Source organism: Bombus huntii, chromosome 5, assembly GCF_024542735.1.
Source record: "Bombus huntii isolate Logan2020A chromosome 5, iyBomHunt1.1, whole genome shotgun sequence".
NCBI lineage: Eukaryota > Metazoa > Arthropoda > Insecta > Hymenoptera > Apidae > Bombus > Bombus huntii.
Genome location: NC_066242.1, coordinates 1,768,704 through 1,794,868, shown reverse-complemented (window position 1 = coordinate 1,794,868; position 26,165 = coordinate 1,768,704). Strand labels below are relative to the sequence as shown.

General features: G+C 33.9%; 3 long non-coding RNA genes and 1 pseudogene across 3 annotated transcripts; all 4 read right to left on the bottom strand.

The window, feature by feature from the left end:
* Positions 1–779: 779 nt before the first annotated feature.
* Positions 780–1,864, bottom strand: LOC126865992 (uncharacterized). The gene is made up of 2 exons (XR_007689747.1): positions 1,389–1,864; positions 780–1,121 (listed from the first exon to the last, which is right to left on the bottom strand). It is a non-coding gene; the product is annotated as an uncharacterized LOC126865992 (long non-coding RNA).
* Positions 1,865–2,145: 281 nt separating this feature from the next.
* Positions 2,146–3,784, bottom strand: LOC126865991 (uncharacterized). The gene is made up of 2 exons (XR_007689746.1): positions 3,194–3,784; positions 2,146–2,993 (listed from the first exon to the last, which is right to left on the bottom strand). It is a non-coding gene; the product is annotated as an uncharacterized LOC126865991 (long non-coding RNA).
* Positions 3,785–5,797: 2,013 nt separating this feature from the next.
* LOC126865990 (translation machinery-associated protein 16 homolog) lies at positions 5,798–9,575 on the bottom strand (annotated as a pseudogene).
* A 2,824-nt stretch (positions 9,576–12,399) lies between these two features.
* Positions 12,400–25,988, bottom strand: LOC126865993 (uncharacterized). The gene is made up of 2 exons (XR_007689748.1): positions 20,465–25,988; positions 12,400–13,355 (listed from the first exon to the last, which is right to left on the bottom strand). It is a non-coding gene; the product is annotated as an uncharacterized LOC126865993 (long non-coding RNA).
* Positions 25,989–26,165: the final 177 nt, after the last annotated feature.

Genomic DNA, 26,165 nt, shown 5'->3' with positions numbered 1-26,165 from the left:
TCCCACTAGCAACTTTCCCTCGAGGGCGGCTAGCATCCTTTTCTAACCACCGATATGGAGATTAACCAATTAGCAGCAACACTTTCTGAACGAAGGCTTTTCTCGACGAATCCGATGATCTCGTATCCTTAGACACACCCCGTTATAGTTTTCCTGTGTGGCATCATCGGGACGGGAAAGGCATTCTCGCTCGCGATCTCATCGATCCAAGAGTAACGCCTTCGCGATCAGTGATCATTCTCAGACTTAGACTTTGTGACTACGTTCTGTTGTCATCCCGTTGACCGCGGATTCGTTATTGAGCCCGAGAGCATCGTCACTAGTGTCGCGAGTGCCGAACCGCCGTGATCAATTGTTAAGACTGTAATAATTCTATCATTGTAATAAACTACGCCTGTGTGTACCGTATCAATGGCTAATCCTCGAGAAGATTCATTTGACGCCCACAACCCCATTCCCAGTGCTGACCCGACATATTCATCATCATTTAAAAACGCGGTGTGCAAGAAAACCTATCCTAAACTAATAAATACAATATAGACAAAAATGTTACTACTCACGGGTATAATAAATAACCGCGGTCACTATGCTCGTCAAAAATTCTACGTATATAACAAATTGCCCGTGTCGATTCGGACCTTTCATCCTTCGATATAATTGAGTAACTTGAAGAACAAAAACGCATGCGACTCACGATTAGATGTAAAGAATGTCGTGTTCGATATTGTTCTGATCCAAGGGATTCGTTATCAAGTCGTCATCAAATTGAAATCATCGAATTCGATGGAAGAAAACTTTAATAAAGCATAGAATATTTTAATTTACTCGTAATGACGGTGTTAATTACTTTAAAAGTTTGAATCAATAAAAGACTAATTTCTATTAAATAAAAATTTTTAATAATAACATTCAATTTAAGAATGAAAACTTTACAAGTTGTCAAATTTTCAATCAAATTTTATTTTTTAAATTATCTAATTATTATTTAATTAAATTATTAAATGAAATATAAGGAATCGACTTAAATAAAATAAAAAATACATAGTTATTTACATTTTTGGCTTTTGAAACACCACTAGGTCCTCTCCAGAGAACAGGAAGAAGGGGAAGAAGTGACATACCTTTAACGAAATATGAATCGTTATAATTTGTTTTGAAAAATGTGATGGTTGATCAAAAAATTTAACATAATAAAATATGAAACACTATGAGGACTTAAAACGAAATTAAAAAGAAAAAGAAATTAAAATTATAATAAACTCTAATTAGAATTGAAATTGAGATTCTAATATAAAAATTTAAAACCAGATATTAGTTTTTAATTAATAATAATTACAGCGAAAGACAAGGAATAAAGTTAATACAATACAAAGTGTGAAGATTCTTACATGCTTAAATTTAAAACACCGCTACATCCTTCCCAAAGAAGAATAAAAAAATGGAAGTTATGAAAAACCTGTAACAAAACATGTTAAATATTATGATCTGTTCTTGAAAACGTACTTGTGATGGTTAGAAAACTTAAAACAATGAAGAATAAAACTCTAATCAAACTTGAAATTTTAATAATAAAAAGAATTGAAATTCTAATAAAGTTTAATTACTACATAAAAAGTGGAACTTTAACATAATAATGACTTAGAAATTGAGACTCTATCGATTTCCGAACGTTGTCAAACATTTTTATTGCGTATTTCAAGAGCAAAATTTTAAGATTTTAGTTCGATAAATTAATTAAAATACAACGTACGACAATAGTTACATTTTTGAGTTCCAGGAAAGGCTTTATCCTCCTTGCGTGACCTGCGACTCTACTATCGAAAACGAATGTTTAACAAAAAAAAAAAAAAAAAAAAAAAAAAGAATAATAGACTAACGCGTCCGTTATGTCAACTGACAATCGGCGAACACACTGACCCTAATTTCGCGTCTGATTATTATAATTACATTTAATGAAAGTTATTATGCTCTAAATCAATATTAAATGTGATTTAACGCAGCAAACACTGATTCTACCGACCGCATTGCGCGCGGACATAAAAATATTCTGAAAGAAAACTTTATTAGAGGTAGGGGATAGGAAAAGGAAATTTTTTTCTTTTTTCTGTCGAGTGTTTGTTTACGAAAATACTGCTTTCTTAGAACTACGAATTAATTATTATTTATTTACCATAGGTAGAATCATATATCATATCAAGAGCACGAAAATATACACATAAATATTATACCAAAAATGCGAAAGAAAATATATCGTTAGTATATTTAAAATATTTTCAAAGTATTTTTTATTATTGTCAAATATATGTATGAATATTCCATAATACGATTGATTTGTAAAAGTTATCCGCCAAATAGAATGTCCGCCATTACAATTTCAAATATTTTATGCATTACTTGACTTCGTTCTAATGCAACATGGCGCACTTTTTCTGCCCGTTAAACAAAGCTGCGCAATACGAAAATAACGCGATATGCAGAAACTGTTTTAACTAGTCTGTGATAACGTAATTTCTCAAATGTAATAAAAGTTATTGAGAAAAACGAAATTAATAGTCCATATTATATTACAGACAATTTACAAATAATGAAGCAAAATGAGAAAGTTATTTGAATTTCTTACTCAAATGAAACAGAATCGAGAGAATCTATGTTAAATTTATGTTAAACAATCTATTCAATTTCTTCGGAAATATAATTTAATATATTCGAAAGAAAAAAATAATTTCTTTAATCTTGCATTTTTCATCTTGGTGTTCTAATAAACCGTGAATTTAGAATTTGTTATATTAGATATTAATTACGATAATATCACGAAATATTTATAAGAAATGGAGTTAATCTAAAAGTGAACAAATATTATCACATTTCGACGAAAAGTTATCAAATTTATCGTTAATCACCATGGTGTCCTCTTGACTTTCATCCCGTCCTTTCGAATTTTACAGCATCCTTCTAATACATCAAAGTTCCCCTCGGTATCATATAATAGTAATCTGCACAAAAAAAGAGCGAAATATTAAAACAAATGTATAAAAAGAATAAATCATTTGAAAATGAAACAATGATCAGGGTCAAATTGTTTTTCGAAAACATATTGCACGAGCTACCGGCAAATGGGACAACCAAAAAGACAGTCGGAAAAACAAGGGTAATTAAATAATAGATTACAACGAAGTATTGAAGAAAAACGTACAATTAAATGAAAATAACAATAGTGTGAGTTTGAACGGTAGAAAAATGTCTACCAAAGTACCAAAGCCACCTGTCGCGAAATGACACGGATGGATATACGTCTGATTCCTCTGATTGTCTACGCTAAACTGACATCCCATACTGCGATTTACCCGACGAGTTTGGGTTAGGGAGGAGTAGGGGGCTAGAGTTGTCGGCTATCCATACATACACGAATAGGATTCGTCAAATTCCTGGAACACTCAAGGATACGTTTTGTATATGTGTTTACACGTGTCTGGTATTGTAGAGCTCTCGTGAAAACAAAAAGTTGTTGACAAAGATTTAGTGACGCTACGATGTTCTCGTCAAGAATTTACAATTCATATAATATATGAGATATTTCAATTTTTATTTTAATTTCAATTGATAATATATTAATTATTTTATCGAATTGTTCAAAACTTTATTTTGTAGTACAGCTCGAGGAAAAAATTATTTAAAATAAAAAAACGTTGAAGATATTTGAACTCTCATAAAAGTAATGATTTCTTATTTCATTACGTCTAGTTCCACTTTGGTATTTTTTAGAGAAATTATAGAATTACGTATAATTTCGTCATATTAAGTTAAATATTGCATTTCTATATATATAGAATTTATAGACATGACAATCATATATACTATATATATATATATATATATATATATATATATATATATATATATATATATATATATATATATATATATATATATATATATATATATATATATATATATATATATATATATATATATATATATATATATATATATATAGTATATATGATTGTCATGTCTATAAATTTATTATTATTTATATATATAAATTATTATTTAAATTATATATATATATAAAGTATATATGATTGTCATATCATAAATGTGTATATCATAAATGAAACGTTACTAAACATTACTGTATGAAAAAGCATGGAATAGAATGCTAATTATTTCATTATTCAGTCCTGCAATTAATGAACTGTACGAAACAAAATCAAAGATTTAAATAAACTTATATCGAACTTATGTTTCAAAAGTTTATGATATAAGCCACCGGTAATAAAAACGATCAAATAGTCTACCAATGGAAAGAAACAGAAAAAAGTCTCGCTCTTCGACGGTAGAATGGTGGTATCCCGCTAAAAGTGAGCCTAGCCGATTCTTGATTGGCTGAGGCGACGAGGCTTCGTTTGTATGCAATGCGCGCGAGAAACTGAAATACCAAACGCCGCAAAAATTTTCTTACATTTTACGAACTTATGAACTGAATATTTTCAAACCAGATAACTATAAGAATTTGAACACTAAAGTGCACACGTATATATGCGTACATCAACAAACATGATTTCTTTAACAAAATCTTGTATTTTAACAAATATTTTCAGAATGAATATATTGTTCATTATGATTTTAAAATGCGAATTTTAAGTATTATGTGAAGACAGATAATTACAGAATTACAGATTGCTGTTACAAGCGAAATATAAAAAATTGTATGCTTATTCGTACTATGTAACAGTGCATATACGTAACCTTTCTACTTACTGTTCTACTAATAGTAATATAAAATAAAATTAAGATATAGTCCATCAAATCTAATATATCCACCATGAAATAAGATTATGATCATATAGATAATTTCTAAAATTTTCTGACAAAGAGAGGTTATTGTATAATGCATTAAATCCATATATTAAGATTAATCTTTGGAAAGCGAAGGTAATGTAACCCAAGAACTATACACTAAATTTGAAACGTATGCGATGTGTTGAAAGTTTTAAAAGTTTCTTTCAAGTTTCAGATATTTAATCTAAATTAGAGATATATTAGTAAAACATGAAATGAAATATATATATTTACATTATAATTTTTAAACATATTCGTATTTTTAAACATCATTAAGTAAATTTCTAAATAATTAAGAATATACTGCTTCTTATTAAATAGTTACGAAATGTTTTTATTAGCGAGAAGCTATTAAAAGTGATGGTTGACAAATTGTATCGATATACCACACATTGACGAAGTATACCAGTAATAATTTAACAAAGCAAATTCTTCACTGCGATCTTCGAGAGAAATTCCTTGGAATTGAAATTGTTGTAACGAACGCAGCTGCATTTATAACATGCGACACAAGTACACTCTTTTATATACTAAGCTATTTGATTAATGCTAAGTATGTAAGAAATTTAAAAAGTTTTTAAAATATATTTATCATTGTACTATTGATTTTCTTACCATTTCGAAATGTACAATTTTGAGAATAATTGCTATATCTTCGTTCTTAAATAATGGAGCAACTAGCGAAAAAATAAAAGAAAAGGCGAAGAAACGATGCAGAATATTAATGATGTGCGTGTGATTCATCTACATGTTTCAGTTTTGTTGTATATTTCACGATCGAACATTTTCTTTTCTCTTCTATCGTACTCTTGTATCTTGTGACGTGACTGTTTCTCGTGGGAGATAAGAGCAAGACGATATGCGGTTTCTAGCATTTCGAAAACAAAAAAGGACGAAACTGTTCGCTTTTCTTCTGTTTTCTTGTTTTTAAATAGAGGTGAAAGATAAAAAGACATATATCTACAGAATTTGTTCTATTTCCATTACACATTCTGCCGATTGATTATTTTCATCTAAATCAATTGACTTACTTAATAAATTCTTCTTGTTTACAGGCATAGCTAACAGAGATTTGGATAGTCTAATATGGCTTATTTTCATTCTTTGTCTTAGCTCTAATACTTTCTTTAAATCTTTCTCGCCAAACCTTATAAATTTAAAATTATTCACACACTATAATTCATTATTCCAATTCAATAACATTTCACACTGAGTTGCATTTAAAATATCAGAAATTTCTGAAAAATAAAGGAGAGTTTGTACATCAGGATATATTGAAAATAAATTTGGCTGTAATTCTTTACCTATTCCACGTGTATGATATTCTCCTAGTTCTTTCTACTCTAATTATATGTTCCCTCCTAGCATGCTGTCTACTCCTGTTGCTACCTATAGATCTTTTAATAGTAATTTCTTCCATTGCTTCATCATTTCTTGCTACATACCTTTGGATCAAATATAGAACTATAACTAATCACATCTTTAATGTACAATCTCTGTATCATCATGTGTATACATTTTTGTTTTACCTCCGTTTCTAACAAACTTGCAGTTAACTCTGGAGTATAGGGACACACGCCTGGAATCATATTGTTTCTGATCCATGATATTTTCTCTCCTATTGAATTCTGTTTTATCAAGCGGGACATTTCTGCCTTCTGTCTATTTGATATTCTGAAACAAAACACATTGTCCATTTCCTTCTTTAGTACACAAAAGTATTATATAATCATATAAAATAAATGAAATGTACATAACAAAATCACACAATTTAATAGTAATTGTATTTACTTTTTGGCTTTTTTCGTAATAGCGATAGACTTTCTGCTATTTGGATGTATCATTTTTTTTTGGCTTCAGGAATTCCTTTCTCATTGCAGTGGCCTATAAAAGACAACAAAATAAATTAGTTAAAATATTACCATGGCTATGAATTATTTCGATTATCCTAATCATCAAAACTCCAACTCAGACTATACGTTTACTCAATGTATAATCATGCACAGGCGAATCGTCGACAGTATCACACGCTTAGAAGCACTAATGGAGTAGACAAAATATACCTCTTTGTTATGACACTCTGAACCGTCACTCTGTTGGATTCATGCAATAAATTTTACCACTATATCTAAAGTTCAATTCTTTAACTTATTTGTGAAACGTTCGAACTGCGACTCGAGGAGATCACCGGTGATTTGTCAATTTCGTGATTTGTTGTGTCTCATATGTGACAACAGCAACGACAGCGACGCCTATCGAGAGTAAAAATAATATCGAAGTATACCTTCTTACCATGACATTTCCGGGCCAACAAACTTCAAAATTGGTTTCTTCAGTTTCAAAATATTTTTAGCTATTTTTTTTAATCTTATAATGATAACCTATTTTAAAATGTGCAATGTTTGATAAATGTACATTAGTAAAATTGCATACGAAGAAAGTTTTTGGGAATCCGTATTATATCCAGCGAGCAGAAAACGAAGACTTGACGGAAGTTGACGACAATGGAGATAAAAGTCTTTATCGTAATATTGTTTTTATTGGTTTTAACGTCAGATGGAACGGGTTTCGACAGAAAACGATCCTCCAAATGTCAAAGAGGTAACGAGCAGACTTCAAGTAAAAACGAGCAGAAGTCAACACCCGATTATTATTATTACTGCGACTCAACAGAATTTGGAGTAGTATTATACAAAAGATTCCGTATTTGCGTTCTTGTTCACCGTGCGACATGATAGGAATTGATTTCTCTTCCGCTTGTATCAGATGCGGGATGTGCCTTGCCATTGCTGAAAAGGTTGATCCTTTTTCACCAGTCTCGATTATCCTATTTCTCTTTATTCGCCTATTTTTTAAACACAAATATACATTTTTTACGATTATTTATATTGTTGATGACATCATTTGACGAATTCTTCGAGAACTTCGCAAGGGAACCAAGACATAATGATATTTAAAATGTTTATAGCAGTTCTGAAGTAAAGAGAAGCGATATTAGTTTGAAATGATGGATCATTTCAATGACTTTATTATTTCCATTTTAGACATAACACAGGAGAACTTTATAATTTCAAAATCTCTTTGATTTTATGTATCTTTCCACATTTATTATTCTTTTTGCATATCTGCATGTTGCCTTAATAGCTATCTACATATTATTTTATTTGCGTTTTTCTTTTGGATCGGAAATGACTATCCTGTGTTTCGTCAATAATTTGTCTTGCTTCTCTTGGTGCATTTCTAAAAGTAGTATTGATATAAATGAATTTTTTACTCCAAGAGTCAACATCACATTTTTTCGATTTCTTTTTTAGTTTACAAGAGTATAAAGCTATATATAGGCCAAAACATGTATGTATTTTTCGACAAAAGATAAATTTTTATTCAAAATCTACGAGACTGCACGCAGATATTTCAAATTGCAACGAATATTATCACGAATACTTCGCGTTAAACATGTTATATCTTTTAACATTTTCAGAGACGCGTAAACATCCGCAAGCTATTTATCACTTTATTCGATTGCATATTGTAGCGGTATATGAATCATAGGACGATGCGAATCGAGAGTAACTCATGTTGTTGTTTTCCCTCGGGGCATTGATACCGTCTTGAGGTACGAAACTTGATAATAAACAAACTCCGGACAGAACAATAACGCCGCTAAGCGCAACCGTCAACCGAAGTCGAATTTAAATTCGTTAGAAGGAGATCGTTAGAAGAGTACTGCCGATAGTTTTAAATACATTTGACTACACCAAATATCAACTCGTCTCATCACTATATACACCAACGTGTTTAATCAACCTCCACATAACCGAGAAGTGATTTCAAATTTGACCCACGTTTCTATCGACTTCGCTTTCTTCTTTATTTTGGAAGAAATGCACATTCACTATTTATCAGCTAAGCGAACTCGAAACGAATGAAAATTCCCAACCACCACGTAGACCAAAGCCTATCAGCCTTTTTCGAACCTGTAGGTTACAACGAGATTCTTAATTAATTAATTCGTTTCTTACAGGCTACAGAGTCTGAGAATAAAGAATTTTTTCTGACCGTTTTGTTACGACCTTTGTTAAACCCACATCATAGGAATAAGATAATAATACAGATCGTAATTATTATATATCGGCACGTACTGTCAATTTGATTGTGCAATTAAATAACATAATATCAAAAGTAATCAAATGTTGGGATACTTTTGAGCGATAGTGTATATGTGTAAAACAATATGATTCTATAAATTCATTAACAATAAATCAAAAACAATGCTGTGTTGCTTATTCTAGTAAACAATCCAACCATTTAACTGTACGATATTTGGAAAGTTCATGTAACAAGCATACAATATGCCACCCGGAAGGTACCAACTACGTTCCTCTATGAAATTAGTACAAATATTTCAAGACTTATATACGATTAACATTTCACGCAACGTTTTTATAAGATACGTTGATCCGTAGAAATGACCCGTCGCGGTAAATTTATACATAGATCAGAGTTAGAAAATACAAAAGAACGATATTTTCTCTGAGTATACGAAGTTAAAATGGTGTTGGACGCAAATTAATTGGTTGAACAGAGGCGCCTTGAAGCGTACTAAAAGAGGTAGCTTACCTCGTTGAAATACCATGGAACGAAACCCTGTTGGGCAATGGGCATTCTGCTGTAGCCTGGAATTCCTTTTGCTCCCGTATTCTTCTTCTGTTTTCCGTGGTTTTTGTTACAACAACGCGTGACGCGAATCACTGACGCTACATTTGTACGTTGGAAACAGGAACGAAACCAATGCGGGTGCAACACGGGGCCCGTGAAATGTAAACTATCGAACTACGTATAATAGCACACGAAAGTATTTCTATTGTATTTTGTGTGTGTGTGTGTGTGTGTGTGTGTGTGTGTGTGTGTGTGTGTGTGTGTGTGTGTGTGTGTGTGTGTGTGTGTGTGTGTGTGTGTGTGTGTGTGTGTGTGTGTGTGTGTGTGTGTGTGTGTGTGTGTGTGTGTGTGTGTGTGTGTGTGTGTGTGTGTGTGTGTGTGTGTGTGTGTGTGTGTGTGTGTGTGTGTGTGTGTGTGTGTGTGTGTGTGTGTGTGTGTGTGTGTGTGTATTCATTGGTGTGTATTCACCAATTTATAATATATATATATATGAATACACACATATATGATTACACACATATATATAAGATTTATAAAATGAATCCTCGGTAAAATGTCTGTGATAAATAATTCCAATTAAAATAGAAAAATTTTTAATTGCATTGCTTCGACTATACATATACACATACTTAATGTGACTCACTTTCTATGAGAAAAATTCTGTTTGTCAATTCGATACCGAGAGCTGATAATGCTAACACACGATGAAACGATAACAGAAGAATCCGAATATTCAGAACTTTTCACGATATATGTTAAATAATATTATGAAATAAATTAAATAATTACCCCGCATTGCTTCCGGCGTACGTGTTCACGATTCTCGGCGAAACCGAATATGGCAGCAGGAAATCAACCAATCACAACTTCGGAGAAAAGTAAAGCGCGGGAAGAAATCGCGGCATCCAGCTTCCTGCGAATCTATTCTCGATCTCGATGTAAGCAGTAATCTTTCGATAATCGTTTTGCAAAATGGCGTGCCTTAAACGAAGTGTATAGTAAAATTCGTATTTGAGAGACGCATAAATAAACGATATCAGGCTATTTCCCGCGAGAAATTCACGTTCGGTTGCAACATAACATGTCACGTATATATTTTCGTCGAAAACTGATTTCGAGGGACGTGTATATGTACGTATCAAGCTACTTGGCGAAAGTTCAACGACAGACTGTGACTTTAAAACAGTAAGTGTGTAAGCCTGTGTTTGTTGTCCGAGAATTTGAAGAATCTGTCATCTTTTGTTTACGTCGGCTGTAATAGAGTGGTGTTTTTGTTTTGTGGTAACTGAATGTCTCAAACAACAAACTCGAGATTTCAATGGATCTTCGAAAAGAAGTCATAACCATTGGCCTTGGATGAGTTGTGATTTCATTAACTTTTTAATTCATAATTGATAACATAAGGTTATTGTAAGACCGATGAAAATATGGATAGCAACCAATTGCAATTGAATATCTGGCCTGTTTTGCACTATTGAAATTTTGCAAGTCACTAAAGTTACCAGCATTAATATGTTCCCTTGCACAAGTTTGACGATAAAACAAATGAAATTTTACTAATTGCAAGTTATTTGATTATTCTATTTAACGAAAAATTATAAAATCATAAAATAGAATTCTATATAATCTGTAAATCGTAACTTGTCAATCTACTAGTACATATATTATAAATTGGTAAACTTTTGTGTGTGGGGGAGGGGGTGCTAGATGTAACACTGATACGACATTTTGAAAAAATATTTAATTATAATCATGAAAGGCGTTATTGAAATATTGAATTTTTATTAATGTTCCTTGCAACTTCGAGTTTGCGTACTATATTTAAAATGTACATAAGATATAAAGTATATTGACAAGTAACAGTCACAAAATTGTTTCAAATGAGGATAATCATCCTAATATCAACTTATCAATTGTGATCTGATAAACAAGAATTCAAAATACAGTTAAACTGTGTTCTACATACAATAATCTTTTTCGGATGAGATTTAAATATATGAACATATTGTGATATTTTGTCCATAATAACATGAATAATATAAAGTTTCGTATTACATATACTCTATTTTTTAATATATTCTGTATATCTCATTTTATGACAACAGACAAGCAAACTATATTCCCATTATAAGCTTCGCTCTAATTTCGCATCGTTTCACCTGAATATATCGTGAAATTTCATCCCGTCAAAATTTTGCGTCAATCTTTTTTATCTTAAAGGATTAAAGACAGTTGCAAAACGCCACGTGTTTCGGGGTTTGTTTAAATTTCCGCCAAATGAAAAAGAAGTTTCGCGAAAAATGGTGGTTACTAACGGCACGTCTGGTTACAATTTTCGTTTACAATACTTTTGGCGAGTAAATATGACGTACTGGGTCGATACTAAGTAGTCGGTCGTCCCTGAAATTTGAACTGTTGAGAACGAGGTAATAAAAGGGCGACTGGTTTGTTGCTGTGTAACGTATACACGTTTCTGAATAGTTTTTTACTTCAAATGAAATTAACTGCTACCCGACGGAGTTTCGACGTAGCGATAAACACGCCACTGAAAAAAGCGACGAATGGGAATGGAACATACGTAAAGATTTTTTTGACAAAATAAAGAATCATTTTGTCAGATTTCAAGAAGAGTTTGGGTAAATTCAATTTATGCTATTTGCTACTTGACTTACGTTTATAACACTAAAAGTTATCTTTACAAGCTGCGAAGTGATTCAGTTTCATTCGTAGTTCGGTTGCTTCCAATTTTTTCATTTCACATTGCGTATTACAATATTGATGTTAAAATATTATTATAGAAAAACATGTTAGCAATTTAATTTTCTATTTATTCTTTTCTCTGTTTTCCTTGTTCTGTTTTTGGATTTGTGGTGGATGATTTAAATAATGACGTGCGAGTTGATACTTGATATTGTCAAATATATTTAAAATTATTCTAAATACAGAATTAATCGCGCGGGAGACAAAGATTTTATAACGAATCCTAGCGGCTGCCATTTGTCGTTCACGCGCTGTTGCCAATACCGGATGCGCTAATGTCACGTAAAATAACAAAATAAAAAAAGAAATTTGAGGTAAAAAATAAAAAAAAGAAACTTTTTTTTTCTAACAACAATCCACTTTACAATCCACTTCCGAACTCTAGGAGTGACTTTCCAAGACTGAAGCTCTTATGATTTGACTTTCGATCGGATCCGATTACTTTCTTTTGTCATTCCTCAACATCCCCACCGTCAATGCATTTGCTAGGCGTCCGCGGCCGTTGCCACGTGCTCTTTCTTCTAGACCCTTCGGTGGAAGGACCGTTGGGATGTTGATGATTCATTAGACACTTTAGCGATATACATTGTCGCCGAGTGCCGCCACATCTTTATCTCCATCGTCAGTCCATCGGATTTGAAGTATGCCGGTCGTAACACTAACATTGTGGCGTCAGAGAGGACGCGTTTCGACTCGCAAAAGGCGTTTTCGGTTTGCTTCGACCATTCGAATCGCCGCGAACAGCTCGTACGTATCTTTATTCGCGGATCCGCGTAGTTTGTTGCACGGGTATACGTTTATATTGACACCGGTGTTCACGAGGAAAGAGATCCTTGGTGCCCTGTCCGTCACGAAAATGCGACGGGATACTAAAGCCATCGCCACATGCCGCGTTTACGGACGGCTGGTCTCGTTTCACTGGGTCCAGTTGCAAGGGGCCCGGCACTTCCTTGCGCGGTCTCAAAAGGTCTCGTGGTAATAGCAGAGACCAGATTTCTGCGGTCTGTCTTTCGAACTCGATGTCAATCTTGCCTTCCGTATGTAGAATAACGATGTGAAGTGGATAGTGGGTGAAGGTGGCCACAAGAAATACTCTTGATGTTCAACAAAAAAGTTAATTAAACTATTAACAATCAACAGTCAATAATTTATGATCAACAATTAACGACTAACGATTAACTGTCAACAACAATTAACGATTAACAATGAACGATCGACAACAATTAACGATTAACGATTAACGATTAACTATCAAGAATCAATAATCACGTATCTCTAATTGTGTTTACTTCGCTATGACGCTTAACCTTTCGCACTCCGCAGCTCGGGGCAGAATGAATCTTTGATTCGAAACCAAATGGATTCTTTATTTTGTTGCCCCTCGATATCCCCACTACGTACGCGTTTATTAGATGCCCGCAACGGTTGCCGCGTATGCATTCTTCCGAATATTCGGCGAAAGAACTGTAGGTATATCGATGGTACATTAGGCATGTCGGCCTTACGCTTTGAAGGTATAGCGCTTTGTGTCGCGAAGCCGTTGGAAAGTTCCATGGTCGAGTGCCATCACAGATGCATGACGATTAGATACAAATGCTTCAAGTATTACAATTAATAGTTGATACAATTGCAACAAAACAGATGTCCTTTATGCAATACTACTGAAATTACACAGCTACAATAATATAAGGAATACGTCTGTACTATGGGAAACATAAATAAATATACACATAGTAGCTTATACAACATGTATGTGAAGGACGATTAAACGTGTTGTTAATTAATGACTAGACGAGTTGATACTTAGTGTAGTCAAATGTATTTAAAATTATTTGCAGTACAGAGTTAGTCGTCGTTCGCTTAGTGTTGCTCGATATGTGTTTACAAGGTAATGCTTACGTTCGTTCGATATTAATTCGCTATAAGAATGTTCGATACTAACTGTCTTAACGATCGTGTTCTTTTATTTATACTCGGGGGAGTACCGGAAACTTTAAATTCAACCTCGGTTGACGATTGCACGTAGCGGCAACATTGTTTTGCCCGGAATTTGTTTATCGTTACGCTTTGCGTGTCACGTAAAAGTAATGGGAAAATAATAATAAAAAAATGTTGGGTTCTTGAACCAGAGTTCGAGATACCTTTATTCTATAATAGGATTACAAGTGTGCGATTAGATTAGATCAATATAACTAATAATTTATAAGACACTTAGTTCCTATTTCTTAAGACTTCTAATTCTATGTTCATAATTAAGAGAGTTTACTTCGTTGGAAATTTGATTGAGGTGCATTCTATACGATTATACATTATTAATGATTTTTGGAGCGTTCTTAATTTTTGTCAGGATTTCTTCTAGACTGTCAGTTAAGGGTAAAGTTATAGTTTTGAGATTTATTTTGTAAGTTATATTGGTTTTTAAGTTATTGTTTTCATCAAAAAGTTTATCTATATTTTTATTCATTAATTCTAAATCATCGTCATCCAGAGTTACAAATAGACTTCTAGAAATGGATCCAAGAAAATTCAATGACCCTCTTCGGTAACAAGTGTGTGTCATAAGTTTAATATGCATTATTAAATTGTCTAAATTTCTTTCGCGAGCGCGTGTAATCATTTCATTGGAATGCGGGCATTCACTTTTATAATGCTCTGTTAACATTAGTCTACATCTCTTAATTTCGCTGAGTTTTGCATATATATCCTTAATGTCTAAACCTATAATTACGTTTACAGATTCGCTATATAGTTATGCATGAGCTAATTTTCCTTGATATATAGAACTACCGTTAAGAGGTATAACGTTTAGCTTAGCTAACTATGTAGAAGGTGAAGATCGTCCTGGAAAGTAAGGTTTAATACGGTTACCATGTATTTTCCTAATCGAGTCATTTACTATTATTTCATAATAAGGGGCTTTTCACTTTTTCAATGGTGTATGGCTCTGGCCATTCAGTATCTAACTTGTGTTATTTATGATCGTTATGAACTAATACTAAATGTCCTTCTTTAAAAATAGAGTGAGGTTTGGCAATTTTAGAGAAGTTTCTAATAAATTTTCTATAGTATCCAGCTAGCCCAAGGAATGATTTTACATCTGTAGGATTTTTTGGTAGTTTAAAATTCTTTACTGCTTCCATCTTTTTAGGGTTAGGTTTTACTCCATCTGCTGTCACTACATGTCCTAGATATTCTAATTCGGGCTTTAAGAATTCACATTTATCTGGTTGTATTCTTAGACCTACTCCCCTGAGTCTTTGGAATATAATGGCTAAGTTTTTATTATGTTCTTCTATCGATTGCCCGAATATAATGATATCATCGAGATAAACGAAACAATGATTGTTAATCAAACCTCTTAACGTGGTATCCACCATTCTTTGAAAGGTAGCAGGTGCGTTCTCGAGCCCGAGTGGCATTCTATTATAGTGGAAGTGTTCTTGTGGTGTGCTAAATGCAGTGTATTTCTTTGAATTCTCGTCCATGGGTATTTGATGGAACCCTGAAGATAAGTCTAAAGCGGAGAAATATTTCGCATTTCCTACTTGTGATAGTATATCGTCAATGTCAGGTAGTCGATACGCGTCTTGGTCTGTTAGTTCGTTTAACTTCCTAAAGTCAATCACTACTCGCCACTTTTGTTTCCCTGGTGCGTCGATTGTCTTTGGAACGACCCAGACAGGAGAGTTATAGGGGGAGTCGGAGGATTCTATAATCTTTTTGTTTAACATTTCAGTCATCAGTTTATTTATTTCGGTTTTATGATGTTCGGGAGGACGGTAGGATTTTACGTTGATGATCTTGTTAGGTAGATGATACATTTACACTGTACATGTGAATGTGTGTGTCAGAGGGCATCCAGGTCTCAGTTGAGACAAAAGACGATTGGAGGCTGTTAGGAGAACCTAGAAGAGTTGCTTGACAACAAGCGTGCGTGCAAGAAGGTTATCGAAGTCTTCAGAGTGTAATATATATATGTATAGCTGTTGTGTGCGAAATAAAGTAAACTATTTGTATTTTCGAATCCTCTCTATACCTTAACATGGTAGCAGAGCGTGGTTACTAGTTTTGCAAGCTATTTAGTGCGTGGTTTTTAGTCTTGCGAGTTTAGTAAGGGAAGAAACGTTCAAAGAATATAAAATAAAAGAAAAAATACTTCAAGCACGTAGGAACGCTTGAGTAAAGAGTAGGAAATCAATTAAAATGGAGAGATCGGAAATTATGATATCGATATTTGATGGTGAGGGTTATGGTACGTGGAAGAAAAGAATAACAATGTTTCTGAGGTATAAAGAATGTGATATTGTTATAACTAGAGTGAAGACTGAAACAGACAATCCAGACTGGGATAAAAAGGATCTGAAGGAGATAAATATAATTTACAGTGCCTTCTCAAATAGACAATTAGAATATATTAGGGGAGAAAAAACAGCGTATGAAATAATGAAAAAGTTCGACGAAGTGTACTTGAAAGAGTCGACGGCACTAGATCGTGTGCAGAAGGAGATTAGAGAAGATAAATCTTGATAAATACAGTGATTCAGCATCGTTCTTTAGCGATTTTGAAAAATTAATAAATGAATTAAAAGGTGCAGGCGCACAAGTGAGTGAGAGGGAAAAGCTGAATTACATGCTAAATACGTTACCCGAAGAGTATAGCTACATAGCGGATATAATAGATGCAGTGAAAGAAGAGAAACAAACGGTAGCGTGCGTGAAGAATAAAATAGAAATAGCGGAAAAGAAAGATAAGTCTAATCGAGGAGAAATGAAAACTAATGCCTTTGCTGTAAAAAAGGAAGGATGCTTCAAATGTGGAAGAGTGGGACATTTTGCAAGAGAGTGTCAAAATGGCGTCCAAGGGGAAGCAGTAACAGTCATCGGTGTGAGTCAACACGCGGTCGCAGCAGAGGAAGAGGAAACAAAGGCAATACGAGCAAGGGGCGTGGAAACTTCCATCGTCAATCAGCAGCCGGCACGAGCGAATATGGCGAATATGGCAACTCAGGAGCAGGCACATGTATGGCAACAGCGCACGCAGCACACAGCAGCGAGATGAATGAGATAAGTGGTAACGAAATAAAATGCCTATTAGATAGCGGTTCTACCGATCACATTATTAACGATGTAAATTATTTTGATAAATCTATCGACCTTAAAGAACCGGTAAATATATATTTGGGCGATAATAGATCGATAAAGGCAACAAAAGTATGAAATGTTATTAGCTATTTTGAAGCATTTGGAAAGCGAAATAAAATAAATATGAATAAAGTTTTTTATGTGAAAGAAATGTCCGCAAACTTGATTAGTTTAGGCAAGTTAACGGATAATAATAATATGGTTATTTCAAAAGGAAATATTGCAAAAATAATAGATGAGAACAATAAACTTACAGCTTTAGCGGTCAAAGAGAATGGTACATATAAAATGAAAAGTATATTGAAAGGAAGAAGCACTTAGTAAACAGTGCCGAACGTAGTGGTATGAGTAAAAAGGAAAGATGGCATAGGATGCTAGGACGCGTAAATTTTAGATACTTAAATATTTTGGGCAAGTAAAGAGCAGCTAGTGACAGGTATACCGAATAAATTTGAAAAGGAATTGTTCAAATGTAATGTGTATATAGAAAGTAAAATTCATAATTTATCTTTCAAAAATAATCGAACTAAGGCTAGGGAGATAATGGAAATTATTCATACGGACGTGTGCGGTATCTTTAAGACTACCGGATTAAATGGAGAGAAATATTTTATTTCATTTATCGATGATTATAGTAAAATAGCTAGGATCTATTGTATAAAATCAAAAGATAAAGTCTTTCATTCTCTCGTACAGTTTGTAAATGAAGTTGAGAACTTAAGGGGTAAGAGGTTAAAAATATTAAATGCGGTAATGGAAGAGAATACTTAAACAATCGAATTTATAAATTTGCTAGGGATAAAGGTATCATAATAAATAATTGTCCAACCTACGTACATGAATTAAGCGGGACAGCGGAAAGGTATAATAGAACAGTGATGGACATGGCGCGTTGCTTGTTAACGGAAGCGAAAGTACATAAAAAGTACTGGCCGGAAATAATATGTACAGCGGCGTACTTGAAAAATCGAATACTAGCAAACACTGTGGAGAGAAAGACACCTTTTGAAATATTCTTCGAGAGAAAACCAAGTGTTGAAAATTTGTATCTATATGGAAGTAAAGTTTTTGTAAGAAGGCCAGAACAAAAAAGAGTTTCTAAATGGGATAAGAAGGCAGATATGGGAATTCTGTTAGGATGTAGTGAAGTAGGTTACAGAGTCCTATTAGGTGGAAAAATAACAGTAGCGACATGTAGAGGTCGTAGAAACAGACAAAAAATGTATCGGTTTTGAGGAGAATTCATTCGATGCAGTTAGCGATGATAGTAAAGATAATTATTTATTGGGGTAGCATGAATAAGGAAGAGTTAGAAAGTAGAGAAGATGAAAATGATAATAGTTCTGAAAGATTAAAGATTCCTAGGAGATCTACACGTAATAAGAAAATTCCAGTATGGTATCCAGAAAAGGAAAACAGTAGTGAGATTCACGCAAATTATTGTAGAGTAGATATCCTTTGTACATTTGAGGAGGCGATTTGTTGTGAAAATAGTGAAGATTGGAAACAGGCTATGGATAAAGAAATAGAATGTCTCTATAAAAATAAAACTTGGAAATTGGTAGAAAGGGTAAAAAGCAAAGAAGTATTAGATGTAAAATGGGTTTACACGAGAAAATCAGATGACAGGTATAAGGCTAGATTAGTGGTAAGAGGATTTCAACAAAGAAACGTAGTCGATGACATATATTCTCCAGTAGCGAGTAATCAGACCTTTAAGATATTGCTATCATATTGTTGTCAAAATGGATTAATCATTGAGCAAATGGATGTAAAAACTGCCTTTTTAAATGGTGAAATAAGTTCGGAGGTATATGTAAATCAACCAAAGGGATATGCAGACGGAACGAATGGAGTTTGTAAATTATCGAAAGCGCCTTATGGGTTAAAAGAAAGTCCGAGGAACTGGTATGAGTGTTTTGATAGGTATGTGACGAGATTGGGTTTTAAGAAGAATAACATAGAGTTGTGCCTATATACTCATGGAAAGGGGGAAAATATTGTTTATTCGCTAATATATGACGATTGTATTGGCGATAATATTCGCTAATAGACGATTTGTTAATCCGTAGTAAAAACAAAAAAAGGATACAAAATGTAAAGAAGCTATTAACTGATAAATTTAAAATGAAAGATTTAAGTAAAGTAAAAGAATATCTTGGAATAAATATAGAGTATGATTATATAAAAAATGAAATGAAACTAAGCCAAACGAAATACATTGAATCATTAGCGAACAAATATAAATTACAAAACAGCAAATTGTACTGTGCACCAATGGAAACAAATTTAAAAATTGAAAAAGCTGAAATAAATAGAAATGACATTGGATACAAGAACTTAATTGGTGCATTGCTGTATATTAGTACAAATATCAGATCCGATATAAGTTATAGTGTGAATTATCTTAAGTAGATTTCAAGATTGTTGTAGCGAGACACATTTTAAATATGCTTTGCGAATATTGAAATATTTGTACCGGAATATTGAAATATTTAATATTAAAGTTTTAAGGTTACATTAGAAAAGGAATGAAAAGTGTGAAGCGATAAATTGTTATGTGGACGCTGATTGGGCAGGAGATCATTTAGATAGGAAATCTACTTCTGGATATGTAATTAAATTGTATGGAAATGTAATCGGTTGGAAATCTAAAAAACAAAGGTGTGTGACAAAAGCCTGGACGTATGCAGAGTATGTAGCTCTATCGGAAGCGGTGAGTGAATTAATGTCTATTGGAGAAATTATGAAGGTCTTCAATGTAAATCTAGACAATAACCCTGTAAAAATTTATGACGATAACTTTGGAGTGATAAGTATAGCAAAGTACGGAAATTTCACAAAAAATTCTAAACACATTGAAGTTCATTACCACTACGTTCATGAATGCTTAAAGGAAAATAAGATAAATATAATTAAAGTAGGTACAGACGAAAATACTACATAGGTTCTCTAAGAGGTTTTTCTATGTGCGGAAGTCGAATGAAAGATTTGAATTTTTCGATTTGATCTACAGTGTTTATATTTTCAATAACGTTAGAAATTTGGACTGAAAACTTACCACCATTGATAAAGCATACTGGCGTTGGCTTTCCTTCGAAGTATACAATTTTTTGAACGATTTCTCCTGATGCGAGGGTTGGTTCTTGCTGCAGCAGAAGGGTATTATTATCTAATTTTAATGTTTTATTGGAGAGTTCGAATCGATATTGATTTAAAGCGGGTAAGCCTAATATGCCGTCTTCTATGATAGGGAAATTATCATCTACTAAGGCAAATTCTATCTCTTTGTTCAATAAATTTAGTTTAATTTTGGAATTGGATTCGTATTTGGAATGTCCCATGGAGAATTTTTATGTGTCTGGTATTATTGTTCCTCCTGGGTAGCATCCTCGTTTAAGCAAGTTGATTCCTGCTCCCGAGTCAACGAAAAATCGCAATCCTGGTCGTCCTGGTAATTGTAGTCGTATTGTGGATAATCTTCCTGAGGTAGCATTGTTAATTCTGATTGTTCTTGAATGTGGTTTATTCCTGGAGGGGCTTTTGTTTGAGGCGGTATTCGAAAATTTTGGCATTGATTGGCAAGGTGTCCCAATCGATTGCATTTGAAACATTTCGTTTGTGGCCTTTCGTTTAATGGTCGATTTTCAAGCTTTGTAAAATTATTCATTCTTGGTTGAATGTTTTGTGTGGGTGGAGTTTTGTTATTCATGTTACTTGTAATCGTGAAGCGGTTACCTACTGGACGAGACGTCTGGTTACGATAAGATGGTGGAGTGGTTGTTTGTCGTGTCATCCGTCTGCGAGCGTTGTCTTCGCGAAAGTATTTTTCCACGTCCATTGCCTTTTTTTCTGCATCGATGATGTTTGGGGGGGGGGCGGGAATTAACCAATAGCACTTATCCTATTTCTGAACGAAGGCCTCTTACATAGTCTATCACAGAGACCATGTATAGTCGATCGTTCATCGCTCATCGAGTTAGTTCGTCTTTATATTCATTGGTAATGCTGTATTGAAGTTTGTTGAAAACACGTCGAAATCTAATGTTATAATTTTGCACGCTTTCGGTCACTCTTTATCACTCTTAACTGATCTTGGTGTTCTCTTACTGATGCTTGAGTAGCTATGTTACGTCTTAATCCTTCGTACAGAGTTCCGAATTCGTTAATATGGATATTGCGAATTGTCATTGCGGCTTTTCCTACAATTTTCTCTATTTTGATCATTTTTAATAATAACGTTTGTTCGCTACACATCATTCTCATTTCTTTTATTTCACGAATAAAATCTTCTACGCCTATATCGTCTTCTCCGGTTAGTATCGGAGATACTAAACAGCTTTTAGATTTCCAGAGTTTGCAGCTGTTGGATTGGATGGTTGGACATATGTTGGTGGTTTTTGTGGCATAGGTGGAGGTGGATTAGTATCGTCATCGTCAGTCATCATAGAACCGAATTCAGTTGATTTTACGTTTATTTGTGGTAGTTTAACACAAGAGAGGTTTCTACCTAATATTTCCATTTCGTTAGCGCGTTTTCTATTTTCCTTCGTTCGCTAATTTTAAAGCATTCTTTATTTCGTTAAATTGTTGTCGAAATTCTTCGTTCTGTCTCTGTATTAAGTCTAATAAAATTGCTCTGGTAGAGGAATCGAGTGATCCCGTTTTATTTTGGACTCCACTTGTAGAGGGTAAACTTGTCTCGGCTTTTGAGTCTTTCTTGTTGTTCATAGTGAATATTGTCACTTCGCTAGAGTTACTAGAGAAACTAACTTTTCGCGTTCTATATTGTTTAAAAGAATCCAGACTTTTCTCACCTTGATACGTAAGTTCGTAGAATGAGGTTCCCTTGCGGTGTTTTCCTCTGTGGCGCGTTCAAAGGTGTTGTTTGAGTGTCAAACTCGTTCTGTTGATTTGTTCTATGCTGACAGTGGTCCCGTTGATTTTGTCCACTGTGGTAAATTATTGGCAGCAAAGTTCATAACACAAGTAGTTCGAATCCTTCGATCTTCAATAATGTTCGTAGACCGAAATCGTAATTTCGTTTACACTGAAGCGAATGGATCCTGGCAGGATCGCCAAAATGTCACGTAAAAATAATGGGAAAATAAGAATAAAAAAATGTTGGGTTCTTGAACCAGAGTTCGAGGTACCTTTATTTTATAATAGGATTACAAGTGTGCGATTAGACCGTTACCGAAAGACTGAAGCCTCGATCAAGACTCAACCCTTCTAGATGTTCGTTTATCTTATGCCTATGGACCGAATTCATATTCCTTTGTTTTGGGAGTCGGTGTCGTGTGCAAGGCGGTTCAGGTTTCCTGAGTCTGTTGGAGATATTTGTTGACGTTACATGTACGTCAAGATTGTGTCAGTGTCACGAGGCAAAACAATAATATGAGTCGCTCTCGATTTGCATCGTCCTCTGACTCATGTGCCGCTACATACGTATATAGCTATTATTTCTTACAACCTAGCGTATGCAGTTGTGTATGGGGCCTTAAGTTCACTGTTTATAGATACTGCTAGGAAGTAATCGAACGAATTCAACGCAGTCGCGTTTACAGTGTTCCGTATTATCGGAAATGCCGAATTCGCGTGGTTTCGCTTTGACGTTCGTCCACGTTGACGATTGTTCAAAGAACAACCGAGTGGCCTCCGCGTCGCAGCTGCGAAAGACATCGAAGCCGCGACACCCTTGAGTGACTTCCCTATCTTTTCCTGAAACCAAGGATGACGCAACTCAGGCAATCGTTACAAGCGTTCGAACTTGACATTTTCTTACTATACTATCAACAAAAAATGAAAGCTGGTTTTCAATGAGTCATTATATAATTATATGATATGTAATTTATAAACAGAATTCATTGTAATGATATAGATAGATTTCTTAGATAGTTAAAGAAGGAAGTTGTTCGCAATCATGTACTTGACAACATATTCAAAAGTCATTGAAATCGGAAAAGACGTTACGGTTCTATAGTTTCACCCAATCAATATTTATTAATCATAAACGAAGTAGCTATCAATCTTGACAATTCCCAGTTAAACTTAAAATAATTATTGCATTTTTAAAAATAATGAAAATTTATTATTTGCATAAGCGATCTAATGACTAATCTTGCGTTCTTCATTGTAAATTAAAATAAATAAATTATACACTTTACTTTGTACCGCTTAGGACTGAATTATAACTTTACCGAAACAGTGTAAAGCATTCTTTAAAATTCTCTAAAATTCATTTACATTCATTTCATCTATATACATATATTTATACATATGCTGAGTTGATAGTAAAAAGTATTTCAATGGAAATTATTTAATAATAATAATTATCTACTGTGCCCTGTTCTTTAAGGATTAAGTTTGTAGTAGTTCCTGTGCTCACAGTTAGAAAATAAACTATCTATCTTGTCTTGTGCGTTCGGTTCCTCATTGTGTCTTTTGATGCCGTTGATGACACATATCACTTCATAGTGAAAAAAGCAATATTCAATCACGGACCAGCAACATACTCGAGATCTTATAAGGAAATTCAAGAAATTCAAAATAAAATAGAGTCGAACTCAATCCTAAAATCAAATGGAGTTATTATTACCCGACCGAACTATTTTCAACTCTCATTGAGAATTATAAGTAAATTCTTTTGGCGTGGTACTGTAACAAGCAAAATGTAACATAATTTTGAGACGAAACGCGAAAGTAAATCGATAAAAAGGAGGGAGACATGGCGTTGGTTACATTTCCCCTTTCCTTCTTGAAAATAGGCCGAAATCACATTGAAGCGGATCAAATAGTACATATATAAAATTACATAGTCAAATAAATACTAACAAAAGGGAAGCCAGCACCAATACCTTGGGCCTTGGTATATGTTGACAAGGACACACTTCTGATTAACTTCCAGAAGATTTTAGCCATCACTCGTTAGTCCTTAAAAATTTATTAACAGAAGCATATTGCTACTACTATGTACAGCGTGTTAAAATATTTATTTGTCAAAAAAGTGGAACGCCAAATTTCCTGAATGTTGAAATGGTTACCACTTCTAAGAAAACTCTACATCTGGTCTTTTTAGTTTTCTCAAGCACTGAAGCCATTGACAGCGCGTAGACAAAAAACTGCGACAAAGTCAGGCCATAAACAGTAGACAGGCGATGTTGGCTTTGGGGTTTTCAGTTATTGGGTAACACAGCTAGCGTGCGGACCTGGACCAGCTCAAATTGTATTCTTACTTATAATTACACTTCTATGTAAATATATTTTTTACCTTACAATTTATCTACGTGTTTTCTCTGTTTACATATCGAATAACCTCTACACTGAACATGATTAACAAGGTCAAATTTTTTGCTGTTGCAAAAATCTGTTCTCTTAGAAACAGGTATTTAAAGTGTCCTGAATTTTTAAACTGATTTTGTTCATATTTTAAAGTCAGATATGTAGTATCGTGGACAGATTGCCTAAGAAATATCGGTTTTTTTTCTATTTAATTCTTTTCATTCACAATTCGTCCAATTTGGACATTTGGTAGAATTTTTTAACTGTTTGATTATCATGTGGGTGGCTACCCCCAGCGGGATACCATTTTCGTGTTTGTTAGGTTGTGTCGTTTGTGAGGTCTGTTGGGTGTTTCCTTTTCAGTCTTCTTTCCGTGATTGAAGTGTTGATCGTTTCCGCAGCTAGCAGCTAGTTTGTGTGTGTTTCTATTCTTTGTTTGTATTATCGTCGTATGTTGTCGTCCTTCCGTATGTCCTCGTTTCTAACGTACCATGGGGCGTTTACTATTGTTCTAAGAATTTTAGCTTGTACTATCTCTATTTTGCTTATATGGCTCATTGCTGCCGTTCCCGAAAGTGGTATTCCGTACGTCCAAATTGGTTTTATGATCGTTTTGTATATTTTTAGTTTGTTTTCTATGCTTAGTTTGGATTTTCGACTTGTTAACCAATACATTTGTCGCCTTGCTAATTGTATTTTGTCTATTATAGATTTAATATGCTGTTTCCATGTGAATCGTGTATCTAAGTGGAGTCCTAGGTATTTGACTTGCCTTGTTTGTATTATGTGCGTGCCGCTCAATATAATGTTTGGAGGTATCTGTTTTCGGAGTGTGAATGTAATGTGGTTGCATTTATCGGGGTTTGCTTTAATATGATTAACTTGAAGCCACTTTTCTATTTTTGTGATATGTCCTTGTAGTGATGTGACTCCTGCTGCAGGGTCAGTGTGCCTGAACAGTACCGCTGTGTCTTCCGCGAATGTCAGTATCTTGCTATTAGAAGTTGTTGGTATGTTGGCCGTGTATAGTGTGTATAGAATTGCTCCTAAGACGCTTCCTTGCTGAACCCCTGCCTTGATGTCTTTAACTTCAGAGTATGTGTCTTTAATTTTTACTGCGAAGGTTCTGCTGCTTAAGTAAGATTTAATTAAATGGTATATCTGCTCCCGGAATTGTTTTCTGATTGATTGAAGTAGACATTCGTGGTTTATTATATCAAATGCTTTCTCGATGTCCATAAAGAGGGCTGTGCAGTATTGTTTGTTTTCTAATGCTAGAATTATTTCATTTGTATAACGTTATAACGTATATAGTAACGTATATTAAAATGCTAGTATTTAACTCAGTACACAAATAGAGACATTAAAGTTCGACTATGAGTTTCAGTCAAAAAATATTTTGAAAGGTATTTCATGTTAGCTTTCACTCTATTTCGAGGGATTTTACAGAGAAACGATTAAAATGTATAAAAGTTAATGGA